The sequence below is a fragment of the Rosa chinensis genome, chromosome 2, assembly GCF_002994745.2.
Source record: "Rosa chinensis cultivar Old Blush chromosome 2, RchiOBHm-V2, whole genome shotgun sequence".
Taxonomy (NCBI): Eukaryota; Viridiplantae; Streptophyta; class Magnoliopsida; order Rosales; family Rosaceae; genus Rosa; species Rosa chinensis.
In genome coordinates this window covers 77,994,361-78,010,603 of record NC_037089.1, presented here as the reverse complement: position 1 = coordinate 78,010,603, position 16,243 = coordinate 77,994,361, and the positions used below count along the sequence as shown (strand labels likewise).

At 39.3% G+C, this 16,243-nt stretch overlaps 1 non-coding gene and 1 pseudogene across 1 annotated transcript; one reads left to right on the top strand and one right to left on the bottom strand.

Annotated features, from left to right (window-relative positions):
- Window positions 1–640: 640 nt before the first annotated feature.
- Window positions 641–14,938, top strand: LOC112185075 (annotated as a pseudogene).
- TRNAQ-CUG lies at window positions 12,634–12,705 on the bottom strand. Its single transcript has one exon. It is a non-coding gene; the product is annotated as a tRNA-Gln (tRNA).
- Window positions 14,939–16,243: the final 1,305 nt, after the last annotated feature.

Sequence of the window (16,243 nt, the reverse complement as noted above, 5' to 3'; positions counted from 1 at the left end):
ATACTAGGTAAAATGTTGTGGCAAATTTTCCAAACATTTACCCTTTCTGTACTTGGTATATTGGCTTGCCAAATTTTCTTCCAAAAGTTAGAATTGGTAGCCTCCAAAATTGGAGGACTGTTCACAGATTGTTAACGTGATCTTTTGGGTGCCAGAGTAATCTTTTGGGTGCTGATGATGACTAAGCTCCCCTGGGTGAGTTGATTTGTTCAAGAGACTGATTGCCAGAATGGAACCTGGCGGAAGAGAGTTGCCGCTGACAGTGCTTGGCGGAGCCGCTGAGGTTAGCGGGGCTGGCTAGAGGTGATGGCCTATGGAGGCTGCTGGTGCTGCTGGCGCTTTGGTGTGCTAGCGGCGTACGACTAGCGGAAGAAATTTTGGTCAGCGGTAGCCTAGTCTAGCGGTTGAAAGTGGCAGTGTACAGTGTGGCGGAAGATTTTCCGGCGGGGGTTGCTAGCGGTCCGTTTCCGGCGGGGGATGGCCTACTGGTGGTAGCAGTCAAGCTTGCTGGCAGTGCCTAGCGGAGCGGTGAAGCCTTGGCTAGCAAAGCTAGCTCGGCGGTAGGCCTGCTGGCGGTGGCCGTGAAGCTTGCTGAGCGGAACTTGGCCGGCGGTGGGCTGTAGCGGTGTGTTCAGCGGTGATGCCAGCGGTGAGTGTCCGCCAGTTGGGTTTGCCGCTGGTGGAGGCTAGCGGTGTCATTGGAGATGCTCATGGAGCTCAGCGGAAGAAAGTGCTACGGGTAGAGCTCAGCGGAAGAAATTGCCGCTCATGGAGATCAGCGGAAGAAAGTGCCGCTGATGGGCTTAGCTGAGCCGTTGAGTTGGGCGGTGGTTCCACTTGGTTCCCAGCTGAGGAAGTTGGGCGGTGTAGCCTAGCAGTGGTTGCTTGACGGAGATAGTCCAGCTGTGTTGCCTGGCGGAGGCTGCCGGCAGAAGTGGCTAGCGGTGATCCTGGAACTCAGCGAAGGCTGGCGGAGCGGAGCCTAGTCCAGCGGAGCGGAGGTGACGATTGCAGATGGAATGGGTGTCCAGAGTAAATTGGCACCTGCAAATTTTTTTTTTTTGCTAGCGTTGACTTTTTTGAGTTGGGCGTTGACCAGCCTTGACTGGCGTTGACCGAGTGTTGATCGCCCAGATGGGTCAAAGTTCGTGGTAGGTGACGAAGCCTTTGTGTGTCTGCTTCCCACAGACAGCGCCAATGTTAACGTTTGGATCCGTTGGGGATCTAATTAACGTAAAGAATGAGAGAGAGAGATTGACACGAGACGTATAGTGGTTCGTTTCCCGCCTTAGCGGGAAACTACGTCCACTTGAATGTGCACTAGTGTGTCAAGCCTTGCGGCCTAACAAGATTACAAGAGATGTAATGGGATTCCATTTAAGTGGGATTAGGCATTCCTTTTATAGGTGAAGGAATGCTTCTCCTTTACATTGTTTTCGATGTGGGACAAGCAACCACCATTTCTAGTCTAGAAAGCCTATTTGTGAGGGCATGTTGGCAAGGCCGGAAAGGTGGCTTCCCGGCGACGGATTTGCGACTTCCGGATACCGTAGCGTAGCTTGAACATAGGGCTACATGATGCAAGTAGCGGTTGGATCCCATGAGGGTGTTGTTTATGCTTGGTGAGGTAGCAAACTAGCCTTGCTAGTAGAGGTATCTACACAGATGAACTAAAACTAAACATGTAGGTTGTTTTAACTGAAAATCCTCCCTTTTTCTCCTACCTCCAGACCAACCTTTCCATCACCGCATGACTAATTAAAGGCACAGCCAACACGGCCTCTGCTTCAACTTCATTGAACAAATTTCAAACTTTTTCTTCATCCCAAAACCCTTGTGCATGCATCAAGTCACACTGTCATATTTTCATCACTCAAAGGCCCCTTACTAGGCATCAAGCCAGGCAAGTCGGGAACCTATGCATCAATTCAAACCTTCATAAAAGTCCCCGTACCAATCTGCCAATAAAACCCTGCATTTACGAAATCTCTTGTAGAAAAAGTACTACGCCAGGAATACGATGATGAGCTATGACCAGCAACTTGCCAAAAAGATTCATCAAGAAAATACTGAGCTTTATGAACTCTAGCAATAAGTGATGTAGGGTTTCAAACAATCCTCCAAGCTTGCTTGGAAAGCATAGCCAAGTTAAAATCAGAAAGCTTTCGAAACCCTAGTCCACCCTATTCTTTAGAAAAACAAAAAGCCTCCCAAGCTGTCCAATGTATTTTTCTCTTATCTTCCTTGCTTCCCCACCAAAATCTTGCACAATCTGCTCTAAATCTTCACAAATTTTTTTTGTTAATTGGAAGACACTCGTTGCATAGGTTGGAAGTGACAGGACCCGACCCAGGAATCACCCCAAATACCTGGATACGAGCCTGCGGGGCCCACGTTAAGCGAAATCCTACCGAAAATTTGGCAGAACCTCCCATAAACATGGGCTACCCAAAAATTCACAAACCTGGACATGATTAAAACTTTAACTTCTACTCAACCTACAATACCATATTTACAATCCAAGCACATATATTACATTCGGAAAGTTCAAATCCCAACATAACCTCCGTAAGCAACAACAATCCTAACAACAACATCCATCAAATTAAAACGGTTATCAGAGTAACACTAATAACTAAGCCGATATCATACAAGGTAGGTTAAGTAATAACCTACGGACAAAAATGGAAGCGCTGATTCCAAAGTCTCTAGAGCCTAGACGCGATCTCGGCAAATCTGAAATCTGGGCATTTGAAAACGAAGGGCCCAGGGGAAAACATATAAAAATTCATTAGAGTGAGTGGACGAAACCGAAACAAAATCTGAAACAATTAATGGAATGCTTCCCCATTTCTCTTTTTAACAAAACCATCATGCAGCGAGACTCCATGAAATTCCAACTCAATCCTTTTTCCAAGAAAACTCATTTGATGACTAGGAAGGACTGCTTCCTAGGCATCTCATGCCATCTGGGAGGGACTGCCACCCAGATGACGCATCGGAAGGGACTGCCAACCGGAATAGGAGGCGGTGGTTAGTTAGGACTGCCAACTAGCCACGGGTAGTAGACGGGACTGCCGACTACTACCTCATGTCATCTGGAAGGGACTGCCAACCAGATGACGCTTCGGATGGGACTGCCAACCTAGTTGTAGTCTGGAAGGGACTGCCAACCAGGCTATTACCTAGAAGGGACTGCCAACTAGGTAAGATACGCATGCGCCAAGCTGGCCTCCTTGTCAACTGCTTCCTTTTTAAATCATTTTCTTTCCATAAAATCACATTTACTCAAATAACAATCCATTTCAAAACTTAATACCATGCTGCATGCATTATTTAAATAAAAATAAAGGTCCACTCACAAGTAGTCCCGTAGCTAAACCTGCTGCATGCCCGTGTCCTCCTCGCTCGAGGGCTCAGTACGTCCTGTAATAAATGGACATAATAATTAACCTTAAAGCGGAAACAATCTCAAGATCAAAACTCCTTCCTTTGAGAAAATTAGTATTCATTCTATAAAACAAAACTCACTCTTCAACTTGAAATTTACATTCTTGAATACGGAAATTTCCTTACAATTTAACGTCCACGCTTAATCTTTAACCTTCACCTTCACAAGGATCGTTCGATAATCTAATCAATTTAAACTCGATTCCTTGACCATAATTGATCACCAAATTAAACATAACATCCTTTCCAAAATTTCCAAATTCCTTATTAACTTCCCCTATTTCCATTCACCAATCCATCTCTAAATTTCAAATCCTCTCTAATTTTTTCTTTTCCAAACCACAAACTCAACTCCAAACTCCTAAACAAAATAGAACAATTTCGCAATAACATTAATAGTAATCTATCAAGAGATTTAGCCAAAAGATTCATCAACTATAAAATTCAAAACATCCAAAATTCCAATTTCTCTTTGACATTCGAAACCCAATATACTTCTCTAACCTCTCAACACTCTCAACTCAACACTAAAAACATGACAACAAGTTCTCAACCCAAGATAATAATCTTAACCTCCTTAGAACCACAACCAACATCAAAACTCCAAGGACACTCATTAACCAACAACCTTAAATCTAACACAAATATTCATAGATTACAACTAACAGTTCCTATACCTGCAACAACAACCAAATTCAAGTAGAAATATCCAGAAAAATCAAACAAGAACCCAAGAATTCGAGAGTTACTGTTCACAGTCTCAAACACCTTCAAATCTTCCTCCACCGATCAAAACGAGCTGCAGCAAGGTTAGGAACACGTTCAGCACTTCCCCAACAACCAAAACCCCCAAAGAATCCAGCCGGAAATCGCTGGAAACCGGACATCAAAGCAAAAATCCAATTTTTCCCATTTCTGCAATTCTCTTCGAAACTCAACAATCAATGATACCCAAGGTGAAAAACTTACATATCTAGGAAAAGGAGGGAGGAAGGATCATGCCATGGTGAGTGGTGCGCACTAGGGTGGCCAGATGACGTCAATTTTGGTGGAAGAAGGCCGGCGGCGAAAGAAAAGGAAAGGGGAAGGGAGAGCTCAGGCTTGTCCCGATTTTTCTTCAATCTGTGACTTTCTGTCTCTTCCCAACAAAAGAAACTCATTTAAAAACCTTTACCCAAAATAGTAATTTCCAATTTGGTGATATCTTTCCCAAAGAAAATCCGATTTAAACAAACTACGTGTCCACAAACTCGATTTTTCGTATTTTACGACATTCTCAAGGAAAATTCCAACTTAACAGACAAAATAGAAAGTCAACTCCTCGGTCAAAACCGATAAAAACGTACTTCATAAAAATATTAAGGTACGGGGCCTTACAGGAAGAGCGTGAGCCACCACCTTAATCAAAATATTCTTTCTTGCACCACTCAACAACTTCCCTTGCAATTCTTTAACTTTCTGGCCAAATTGTCTTTTATATACTGAAATGTCACCTTTTGCTCTCTCCCCACATAGGTTGGAAGCCCTATATTTTTCATGTGATTCCACAATTTCCACCCCCATCAAAGAGGCATTATCTTCTTGTAACTCAACTTGTACATTTTTACTAAAGACCACTAAACACTATTAAAATTGACCAGTTGGCCTAATGCTCTCCCAAAAGTCTCAAGAACATCTTGAATTTCATAATATGCCTCAAGAGAACTTTGAGCATTGATAGGAGCATTTTAATGTGATATTTTAATAGTTAATTCCTCACATTTTGCTTAGTTAATTCCTTAACTGAATCGATTTTAATAAAATTTCTATTTTTAGGTACATTGGAGTAAATGAAGGTGAAATGAGCGTTAGGTCTATAATTACCTAGAAATGATGGAGAAGAATGAAAATGCACTAAAAAGTCAACCTTGAATATTTTCTTACTCCGGCTAGGAGAATCAGAGCCAAGCAAGGAAGAAGGAGCGGCCGCCTGACCAAATGAACTTCAAATGAGCTGAAACCTTCCAGATCCATTCTAGACACCCAAAGGATCATTTCTTATGAAGAGTGCCAGAGAAAAATATGAGTGGAAGGCCTTCAAACAATCAGCCCAATTTTCTACAGAAGCAAAACCGGAAAACTGGACCTGTAAGAGGTCCAGCAGCATTTTCCGCCCAACCACATGGATCGAAGCTCTGAAAATTTGTCAGGATGATCTACACTCATAGTGGAACATTTCATATGAAGAAGTCAAAGGCATATAATGAAGTCTTGTTGGAGAAATAATTGAAGGAATAAAGGGGAAGAAACTGACCTGAAAACAGCTCAACACCACATATTCATGTTTCCCACCCACATGAAGAAAGCTAGATGCTTTTCTCTTTTTCCTTGGATATATTTTTTCTACAATCTCTTTAATAGATCATCATCACTTCCATGTTGCTGCACCTTCATGCTTTGCTTTCATTTCATCATTTCTCTTTCTTTTCCATATTTTACAAATCACTTTCATACTCCACTTTCATTATTTTTCTTCCACTCATCATTTCACTCTTCTTTTTCTTCCCTATATAAACACCTTCTCCTCTCATTCTAAAACACATTCCTTCATCCATTTCATCTCCTTGTCTCACCATTTCCTCTCCATTTTCCTTAGTTTTCATTTTCCCACACATTCCTTCATCCATTTCATCTCCTTGTCTCACCATTTCCTCTCCATTTTCCTTAGTCACCAATTCCTTCATCCATCTCATCTTCTTTGTCTCTCCATTTCCTTTCCATTTTCCTTCTCCATTCTCTAGTTGCAAAGTTCTGCATTTTCAAGCAAGGAGAGGAAGAAGAAGAAGGAGCCGTGAAGATCATATCCTCCATCATCCACCTTGAAGGCTTGCTTCCAAGATTCAAGATCCAACCATCTAGCTCTCCATCTCCATCTCCATCTCCACTCACGGTGTAATTCGTTCATTTTCCTTGTAACCTTTTTGGTTTCCTTGTTTGATTTCGTATGAACTTGTTTCTAGTTAACAATAATGTTTAGGGCAAAGTTTAAGCCCAATTTCTATGTTTAAATAAAGTTTTCGAATTCTATAATTGTGATTCTAAGTCGCTTATGTGAGTTTGTTCGATTAAATTTGCTTTACAGAAAACTTTTATATGTTTATCTTATTTGGGTCGACACTTATAGGATTTGCATGTAATTGGTGCTAGGCTTAAGAACATGAAATCGACTTTTCGTTTTGTGTAACTTGAATCAAAAGTAGTAAAGGTTCTGGACAAGAATCGAATTTAATTGAAGAGGATTGCAATTAGGTGGACTTTTCCATAACTAAGTTGTACACTTGAGTTGATAGCCTTTCTCTATGTCTAATGCGTTGAACATGTCATGATACTAGCTTTCTAGGGCTTGATTGCATGTTTGATAGGATTAATCTAGGTGCTTTCGCTTAGGTTAATTAGCATTGAAAAGTAAAATATGGGAAATCATTTGCTTTCGAATGTTTCACTTGATCAACTTCTCTCTCATGACTTGGAAGAACAATTATAGGGTTTGAATCGAATTTGATTACATGGAATTTGTTTCGATCTTTGTTCCTTGCGTTCCACCCTTGTATATATGTTTTTACGTTTTCTTTATTTTATTTATTTTAATTTTAATTTTAAGAATCCTAATCCCCCCCTTATTTGTGTTTACTTGTATATATTTATTCTTTATTTTATTTTTGTAAATAATACTTTATTATTTTAATTCTTTATTTGTTTATACAATTGTATATATTTATATTCTTTATTTTATTTTTGTAAATAATACTTTTCTTTATTTGTTTCACAATTACAAGTGTACCCTCAATCCCCGGATAGAACGATCCCTATTTGCTTATACTACTAACGATATTTTCAGGGTTAAATTATGCGCTTGCTTTTAGGCGCATCAAGCATACATCATACGATCATACGCAAAAAGTAGATGGTTTACTTAAGGAGCTTTATGACATACCGCAATACCCGGCAGGAGACCAAAAACTTTCTTCTGTTGCAATAATACCGAAAATCTTTCTGCCCCAATCAAGAAAAGATAAGGTGACAAGGGATCACCCTGTCGCAATCCTCTACTAGGAATCACCATTCCCCTGGGCTTACCCCTTATCAAAAATGAGAATCTCAAAGAACAGACACATTAATATTGCATAACATCTCAAACCAACCTCGAGCAAAACCAAGTCTCTCCATCACCTTTCACATAAACAACCATTTCATTCTATCATAGGCCTTGCTGAAATCCAATTTCAATGCCATGGACCCATCATGCCCATCCCTTTTATTGTGCACAAAATGAGCAATCTCATTGGCAACCAGAATATTATCCGTAATCAGACTTCCTGGGTTAAATGCACTCTGAAAAGGTGAGATAATTTCTGGTCATACAAGCTTCAACCTGTTAGCAATCGTCTTCGAGCATATCTTGTAAATAACGTTACATAGAGCAATCGGCCTCAAATATGACATATGTTCAGGGTTTGTAACTTTAAGGATCAAACAAATATGTGTAAAGTATACTTGTTTCAAAAGTGTGCCCGTATGTAAAAAAATTTGAACCGCCTTTGTCACATCTTTCCCAATGATCTCCCAGTAATGCTTAAAGAAGAGAGGAGGCATCTCATCCGGTCTAAGGGACTTGGTTGGATACATTTGAAAGAGTGCACAACGCATTTCCCCCTCACTATACTGTTTACACAATTGAGCGTTCATAACAGGCGTGACTCTAGGTTGGATAGCCTCTAGAGTCAAAGGCCTATGAAAGATTCAAACTTGATTCATTACTTTTTTAAATACTCCAAAATAATCTTATTTTTGACCCAATCCGAAAATAGAATCGCAAAAAAGGGAATTATGGAAAACAAATGAAATTATTGTCAAAAAAAAAAAACATAAAACAAATGAAAACCTATGTGGAATCCAAGTAAATTGTGGTAATTTTGAAAAAAAAGATCTAGGTTGGATAGTTGTTGGATCATCATTCATATATATATTTGTGCCCTAAAACATGAAAATAACTTGTTCTCAAAGTTCAATTTAGTGTTGACTAATCTAATTTCTTGTTTTGTAGAAAATCTTGACAAGAGGAGAAAAAGTGAAATTCCAGCAAATTTTCCATGTACAACCACTTTTGGCAGCACAAATATTTCGTGAAGCAATCCCAGAAAAATAGGAGTTTAAATGGAGCAATAAAGCCATGGACCATGAAGTACTAATGCAAAGGACTAAGATTGATCACTCTTTTGGCCGAAAATTACAAGGGAAGTCCACGAAAATCGTTATGCAAAGAGTTGCTGCAAAGCAGAAAATTGCAATTTCAGAATCAGATTTTCAGGAACAGTTTCGGAGAGCATTTCTTGCATTCTTCCAACTACATCTTTACATAAAGGGCCAATATTCATAAATATATGATGTTTTACTTCAACATGAGCCAAATAACTAGTCAGAATCATGAACGAGACAGCAGGAAATCAAGTGCAAAATAGGTTTCTCGGCCAGTAAGGCAGAAGCTATCAACTTTTCACGAAGCTTTTTGCGAGATCTTTTTCGATGACTTACTTGTAGTTTTTTCTAGAAGGTTATTGATAATTATTGAAGATATGATGTCATAGATCATGGATAAGTCAAGAACCATCCAGAATCACGACAATATCAAATCAATCCTTGTCCAAGAAGGAAGTTTTAGAGAAAGAAAACGTATCCTAGTCAAAACATGGCAGTTTGGCATAAAATCTTCTTTGGGTGGATTTCTTGTGCATTTTTGGGAGGTATATGATGCTGCAATTATCAAGGAGAATCTCAGAAGAATCCTACAAGATTATGGCAAGATTAATCCATCAAATTATCTTTTGGATAATAGGCATCCCTATGCACTTTCTCTCCCATGCTTGTCACCTTGACTTTGGTGACCCAAAACCACTCCAACACTCTTCATTTTCATGCATCCCATCCACAATAAAGAGAGCTAGCTGCTCCTCTCTTCTCCCTTAACCATATTTTCTACTCTACTCTCTTTTTTAACTCCATCTCTTTCGTTTTTTAACTCCATCTCTTTCATACCATTTTCCCTTGTTTTTTGGATCTATTACCACTCCAACACTCTCTTTTTAGCTCCATTCATGAAGCTAGCTGCTCCCTTTTTCTTTCTTCATCATTTTACACCTCTCTCTCTTATCTATATAAGCATTCTTTCATTACACTCTTCAACCATCACTCATACCACCCTATTACAACTTTTTTCTCTCTATCTCCACCACAAAACCTCCATCTCCACCTCCCAAAATCCAAACTCATACTATGCATACTACTCTATCTCTTCCATCACCACCTCCATTTCTTATCCTCTACCTCCATTAACACCGCCACTACTACAACATTTCTCCACTCTCTTTTCTATCATCATTTTCTCCATCTACTCCACTTATTCGCACAATAAATAATACAAGCTTCACTATCTTTTATCATCAAATATTCAAGAGCAAGAAGGAGAGGGAATCACCACCACCACCATCACCACCAAGACGTGAGCTTGGGGACCAACCAACACACCACTAAGCAAACTTTATCCCTTTATTTACTCTAGATTATATTTTAGTGTTTAATTTGATTATGAAGTTAGTATATGTAATTATAAGCGAGTAGTACTTCGTTGGGGCTAGGGTTGAAAGTCCTAGCCAATCTTGTATGGATTGATGTTATAATATTATGTGATGCAATTAATATGCGTACATGTTAGTTCAAAATTTGAATGCATATGCTTAGACTTTACCACTTTGAGTATGTGTGTTTGCTATGTCATGATATAATGTTTAAAGCTTGGTAACCTTTGAATGTTAAAACATGAAAGCACACTAGATGTGCATGTAGGGGTTGTGAATTACAATCACTTAGAGATAAGATTGGTTGGTTTACATGATTTCTTTATCTCCAAACTTTATGGAGTTAGGGTAATGCATTAGATACCTAACTGGATTGAAATGCATGACTTAAGTAGTTAAGTACTACACCCAAGAGGGGTTGCTTAATATCATAAAAGAAGTATGTCCCTTATTATACCCGAGAGAGATGCAAGGAGAGAAATTGGTTAATTGATTTAGCATCATTCATATTGAAATACATCAATATTTGCAAGGGAGGTTAGTGATAGACATTCTAAATCATAACTTTCTTCCATTTGATCACTAGTTTAGTTTAAACTAATTTAGTTTACATCTGAGCATCTAGTTGTTTTCAATTCAAAAATATCTTTAAAAACCAAAATCAAATCACTACTCCATTTTGTACATACTCAACATGAGCCTAGATTTCCTTATGAATTTACATTTGTGATTGTACATTTGCATATTCTAGCTCTCCTTAGGCTCACAACCTAGCTAGTGAAAGGAATCCAATCCTCGTGAGTTCGACAACCTTTCTTAAATCCCTATACTATTACTTGTACCCCTTATACTTGAGAGTGCCTATTTGGCTAACAAAAGCCTCTAGAGTCAAATGCTTATGAAAAGATTCAAACTCGATCCATTACTTTTTTAAATACTCCAAAATAATCTTATTTTTGGCCCAACCCGAAAATAGAATTGCAAAAAAGGGAATTATAGAAAACAAATTAAACTATTGTCCAAAAAAAAAAATGGAAACTTGTGTGGAAACTAAGCCTCATCATTTGGCTCGCGGATCAAATGGTCCGATGGAGGCCCGCAAACCCAACGTGTAAAAGCCCGACCCACATAAAAGCATGCAAAAGGCCCGGCCAGGTGAGTATAGGGCCAGGCTTGGTTTAGGGATTTGAAGCCCGGCCCGTAAACCCGTAAATTAAATACTATACTATATATGTGTAGTTAATTATATATACTCTATATATATATATATATATACACACACCACATATATAAATTATATATTATACAACAAATGCATATACATATATATATATATATATATATATGGCCCTTCCATTAAGGGATTTCTTTTTTTGGCCATTTAAAGAGATCTCTTGTGGGACCCACTTTTCCATTGTATTTCGCATCTCGACCGTCCAGTTTTTAGGTCCTAATGTGTAGATCATTTCTATAAATTTTCAGCCAAATTGGTGATCTAATAGGTATCGAACTAGATTAAATCAATGGACGAATGAAATCTGTCCAACCTGAACCGTTCGTGTTTATAATTGTAAATCGCAATTATAAATGTCTTAATGATTATCAATTTGGCTGAAAATTTACATAGATGATCAACTCATATATACCTAAAAATTAAACGGTTAATATGTGAATATGTGATCGAAAAGTGGGTCTAATGAGCGATCCCTTAAAATGGCCAAAAAAATGGATCCCTCAATAGAAGCACACACACACACACATGTATATGCATGCGCATGTTCTTCCCTAGATAAACGAGGGCTAACCGGCCCGGCCAGAAAATGTCTGGTTTATATGGGCAGGCTTAGATCTTGAAATTTATAATAAATCTCGACCCATCATTATGTAAAAACATTGCAAGGCCCGGCCCAATCAAAGCCCGCTACGGATGGAAACCGAGTAAATTGTGATAATTTGAAAAAAAGAAAAACTATAGAATAGGAAAAGAAAATGTCCCACTGAATTAATGGACGAACAGAATCTATCCAACATGAGCCGTTCGTGTTTATAATTGTAAATCGCAGTTATGAATCCCTTAATGATTATCAATTTGGCTGAAAATTTACAGAGATGATATACTCATATATACCTAAAAATTAAACGGTTAAGATGTGAATATGTGATCCAAAAGTGGGTATAATGAGCGATCTCTTAAAATGGATCCCTCACTAAAAGCGCGCGGGCGCACACACACACATATGTATATGCATGTGCATGTTCTTCCCTGAAATTAAATAATTCAAGAATCCTAATTAACTTATTTAGGTAAAAAATTAAAATATTTATTATTTGGAACTAGAAAATATAGGCCTGGTGCAGCCCAGCCAAGATAAATGAGGGCTAACCGGCCCAGCCTGAAAAAGCCCGCAAAGCCCTATTTATATGGACGGGCTTGGATCTTGAAATTTATAATAAAAACCGGCCCAACCCAACCGAAGCCCGCGCTACAGATGGAAACCGAGTAAATTGTGATAATTTAAAAAAAAAATTAAAAAAATCTAGAGAATGGGAAAAAAAAAAATAAGAAAAAAAAAGGTCCCACCGAGATTTGAACTCGGGTTACTGGATTCAGAGTCCAATGTCCTAACCACTAGACCATGGGACCTTTCACGCCCGATACGTGCTTGGTACAAAATATAGAGAATTCCAGTAAGTAAACCTTCCCGGCAATTCATAGGCAGTAAACCGTGATGAGAAGAAGCCTACTCAGACTCGGGGCTTCTTCAGCAACCCATGGCCTCCTCCTTCCTACTACAATGGTGGGTCTTCATCAAAAGCCTCAAACTTTCAGTCCACGTCAGCTTTCAGCTCAAATTCCAGGTGGGTCGTCGTCACCAACTCTCTTCCTCCACCAGAATGCGTAGAGCCTTTCAATGACGTCTCTGACATAGTCTCGAGCCCACAACGCTTCGACCCATCTCCATGGGTCGCCCAAATTCTCAATCTTTTAGACGGGTCTCCGCAGATGGAACCCAACTTAGACTCTTACTGCCACAAATTCCTGATCAAGCACGTTGCATATGTGTTGAAATCTGATGATCTCCGAGGAAAGCCCGAGACTGCTCTCCGGTTTTTCTCCTGGGCCGGTAAGCAAGCAAAAGAAGTATCATCATAAGCTTGAATGCTATGTGTCTTTGATTGAGCTTTTGTGTTTGTGTGGTGATTTGGGTAGGATTACATGTGTTGTTGTTGAGCTTAAAAAGATGAACTTTTTGATGAATTCGAATGCGGCGAATTGTTTGATTAGGAGTTTTGGCTGTCTTGGAATGGTTGAGGAGTTGTTGTGGGTTTGGCGTGGGATGAAGGAGAATGGGATTGAGCCTAGTTTGTATACTTATAACTTTTTGGTGAATGGATTGGTGAACTCGATGTTTATTGAATCCGCGGAGCGGGTTTTCGAGGTGGGAAGATTGTGCCTGACATTGTGACTTATAATACAATGATTAAAGGGTATTGTAGGGCAGGGAAAACCCAGAAGGCAATGGAGAAGTTTAGGGATATGGAGGGGAGGAATGTGGAGGCTGATAAGATTACTTATATGACTTTGGTGCAGGGGTGTTATTCGGAAGGAGATTTCGATTCATGTTTGAGTCTGTACCAGGAAATGAGAGAGAAGGGGATTGAAATTCCTTCTCACGCGTATAGTTTAGTCATCAATGGGCTATGTAAAGGTGGGAAATGTATGGTTGGGTATGCTGTTTTTGAAGATATGATTGAGAAGGGTTGTAAAGCAAATGTGGCAAACTATACAGCTTTGATCGATTCATATGCAAAATGTGGGTGCATTGAAGAGGCAATGAAGCTTTTCGAGAGGATGAAGAGCGATGGGCTTGAACCAGATGGGGTTACTTATGGGGTTATTGTCAATGGATTATGTAAGAGTGGGAGATTGGATAAGGCCATGGAGTATTTTCAGTTTTGTCAAAACAGCAGAATGGCAGACAATGCTATGTTGTATTCTAGTTTAATCAATGGTCTTGGAAAGCCTGGAAGGGTTGATGAAGCTGAAAGGGTATTCAAAAAGATGATCGTAAATGGTTGTCCACCGGATTCATACTGCTATAATGCCCTTATCGATGCCTAAGCAAAATGTGGAAAAACTGATGAAGCTTTAGCACTCTTTAAGAAAATGGAAAAAGAAGGTTGTGATCAGACCGTTTATACATACACAATACTCATTGATGGACAATTTAAGGAGCATAGGAATGAAGAGGCATTGAAGCTGTGGGACATGATGATCGATAAAGGCATCACACCAACTGCTGCTTCATTCAGAGCTCTCTCAATTGGGCTTTGTCTCTCAGGCAAAGTAGCCAGGGCCTGCAAGATTTTGGATGACCTAGCACCAATGGGGGTAACTGAGACAGCTTTTGAAGATATGATCAATGTGTTGTGCAAAGCTGGTCGTGTCAAGGAAGCTTGCAAATTGGTTGATGGCATTGTGGATAGAGGTAGGGAAATACCAGGAAGAATTCGAACTGTTCTAATCAATGCCTTGAGGAAATCAGGCAATGCAGATTTAGCTATGAAGTTGATGCATAGTAAGATTGGTATTGGGTATGACCGATGGGGTAGTGTCAAAAAGCGAGTGAAGTTCCGTATTCTCATTGACATTTGAGTCCTAGCCATGCTGTATTTCTGAGGAACTCTGTGTATCTAATTCAACCATTGCCTAATAATGATTATCATCAGAAGTAGTAGAGTTGATGTTCACCTTCCAATTCCTGTATATTACATCATTCAATTTATAGAAACTTTGGCATACATGTTCTGGACGCTTGAACAAGTTCTTTCTGAGTGTACATTGTCCGGAGTAGATGGAAGAGGAATTTGATTCACTTCTCCTTGGCTACATTGCAAGTTCAACGTATGTGTTATCTCTGATCTCTGAGTCAATAACCAGGTGTGGCTTTCTTCCTGTATCTCAAGACCAAGTAATTCATGCATGAACTGTCATTTAAAAAACATGTTACTAAATGGAGATATATAGTCAGTTATCAAAAATAGATCAACATGCATCCTATTCAACATCCTTTTAAGCGTGTTTCACAACTATATCAAAAATAGAAAATATCAGGAAATGCCCAGAAAGAAACAATAGGGGTCGCTATTAGATTATCCTTGGAGAGGCTAAGATTCACCAGAATATCATCTTAGCAAAGTGATGGTCCTTTCTATGTGATGCAAATACCCAAATTAGTGAACAAGACTAGCTTATATTTGCAAGTTGCAAATGTAAAGAGGTTGTGAGCATTAATGCTCATTCAGATCAAGGCCCCATGCTCCCAAGGAATGGCTATCAAAATCAAGTGGGACGTGTGGATTTTGTTGTCATTTTTGTTTGTTAGTTTTTTTTTTCACCAAAAAAAAATTATAACAGGAAGATTCTAGGGTTGATGTTTTGTAGGAACCAGTATGAAAAAATGGGTCCCTAAGAGCAAAGATAAGATTGAGGATATTGTAGAGCCTAGACCCTAGAGATGCCTAAACAACTGGGGTAGGACAAAATCTTGTATAGCCCACTCATATCATCATTACAAAAGATGCCCTTGCATTCCTACCTTGTGTAAAAGAGTATTTGAAAGGGGCACATTTCTTCACTCTCTATCAATGACTTGATGTCCTTGGATACTTGGTCATCTGGCTTTGAGAGTTTGAGTGCGAAGAGTCTTCTGTGAACCAAGGTCTACCTGCACTAAGCCCAAAACGCGCGGTTTTCAATTTAACCATGGTCCACCTGCACCATGATTCATAGTAGTCTCAAAGTCTCAAGATCAGAATGGCATTGAACCTCTTCTGGCCAGTTGTATATGCGAATTGATAAATTCTTTGTGTCATGAAAATAACTGTGCGATCTAGTCCCGAAATCGTTTGTGGGACTATATATTGTGAGGTGTATGAATTTCAAACCCCTACAGAATCGGAGAAATGATCTTTGGCTTGTGATTTAACGGCTCCAACCGTTACACGTAAATGGAATGATTAACGAATGATGATCGGTAGGAAAATACGTAGCAATAATTTTAGCACACCTTTGGACATAAACACACATCAGCTTAAGACAGTTGTGCGTACCAACACCAATGATGCGACGCAGAAGAAAGTGAACCTGCAAAATTTTGTATAGGTCCAAGAAAATTAAT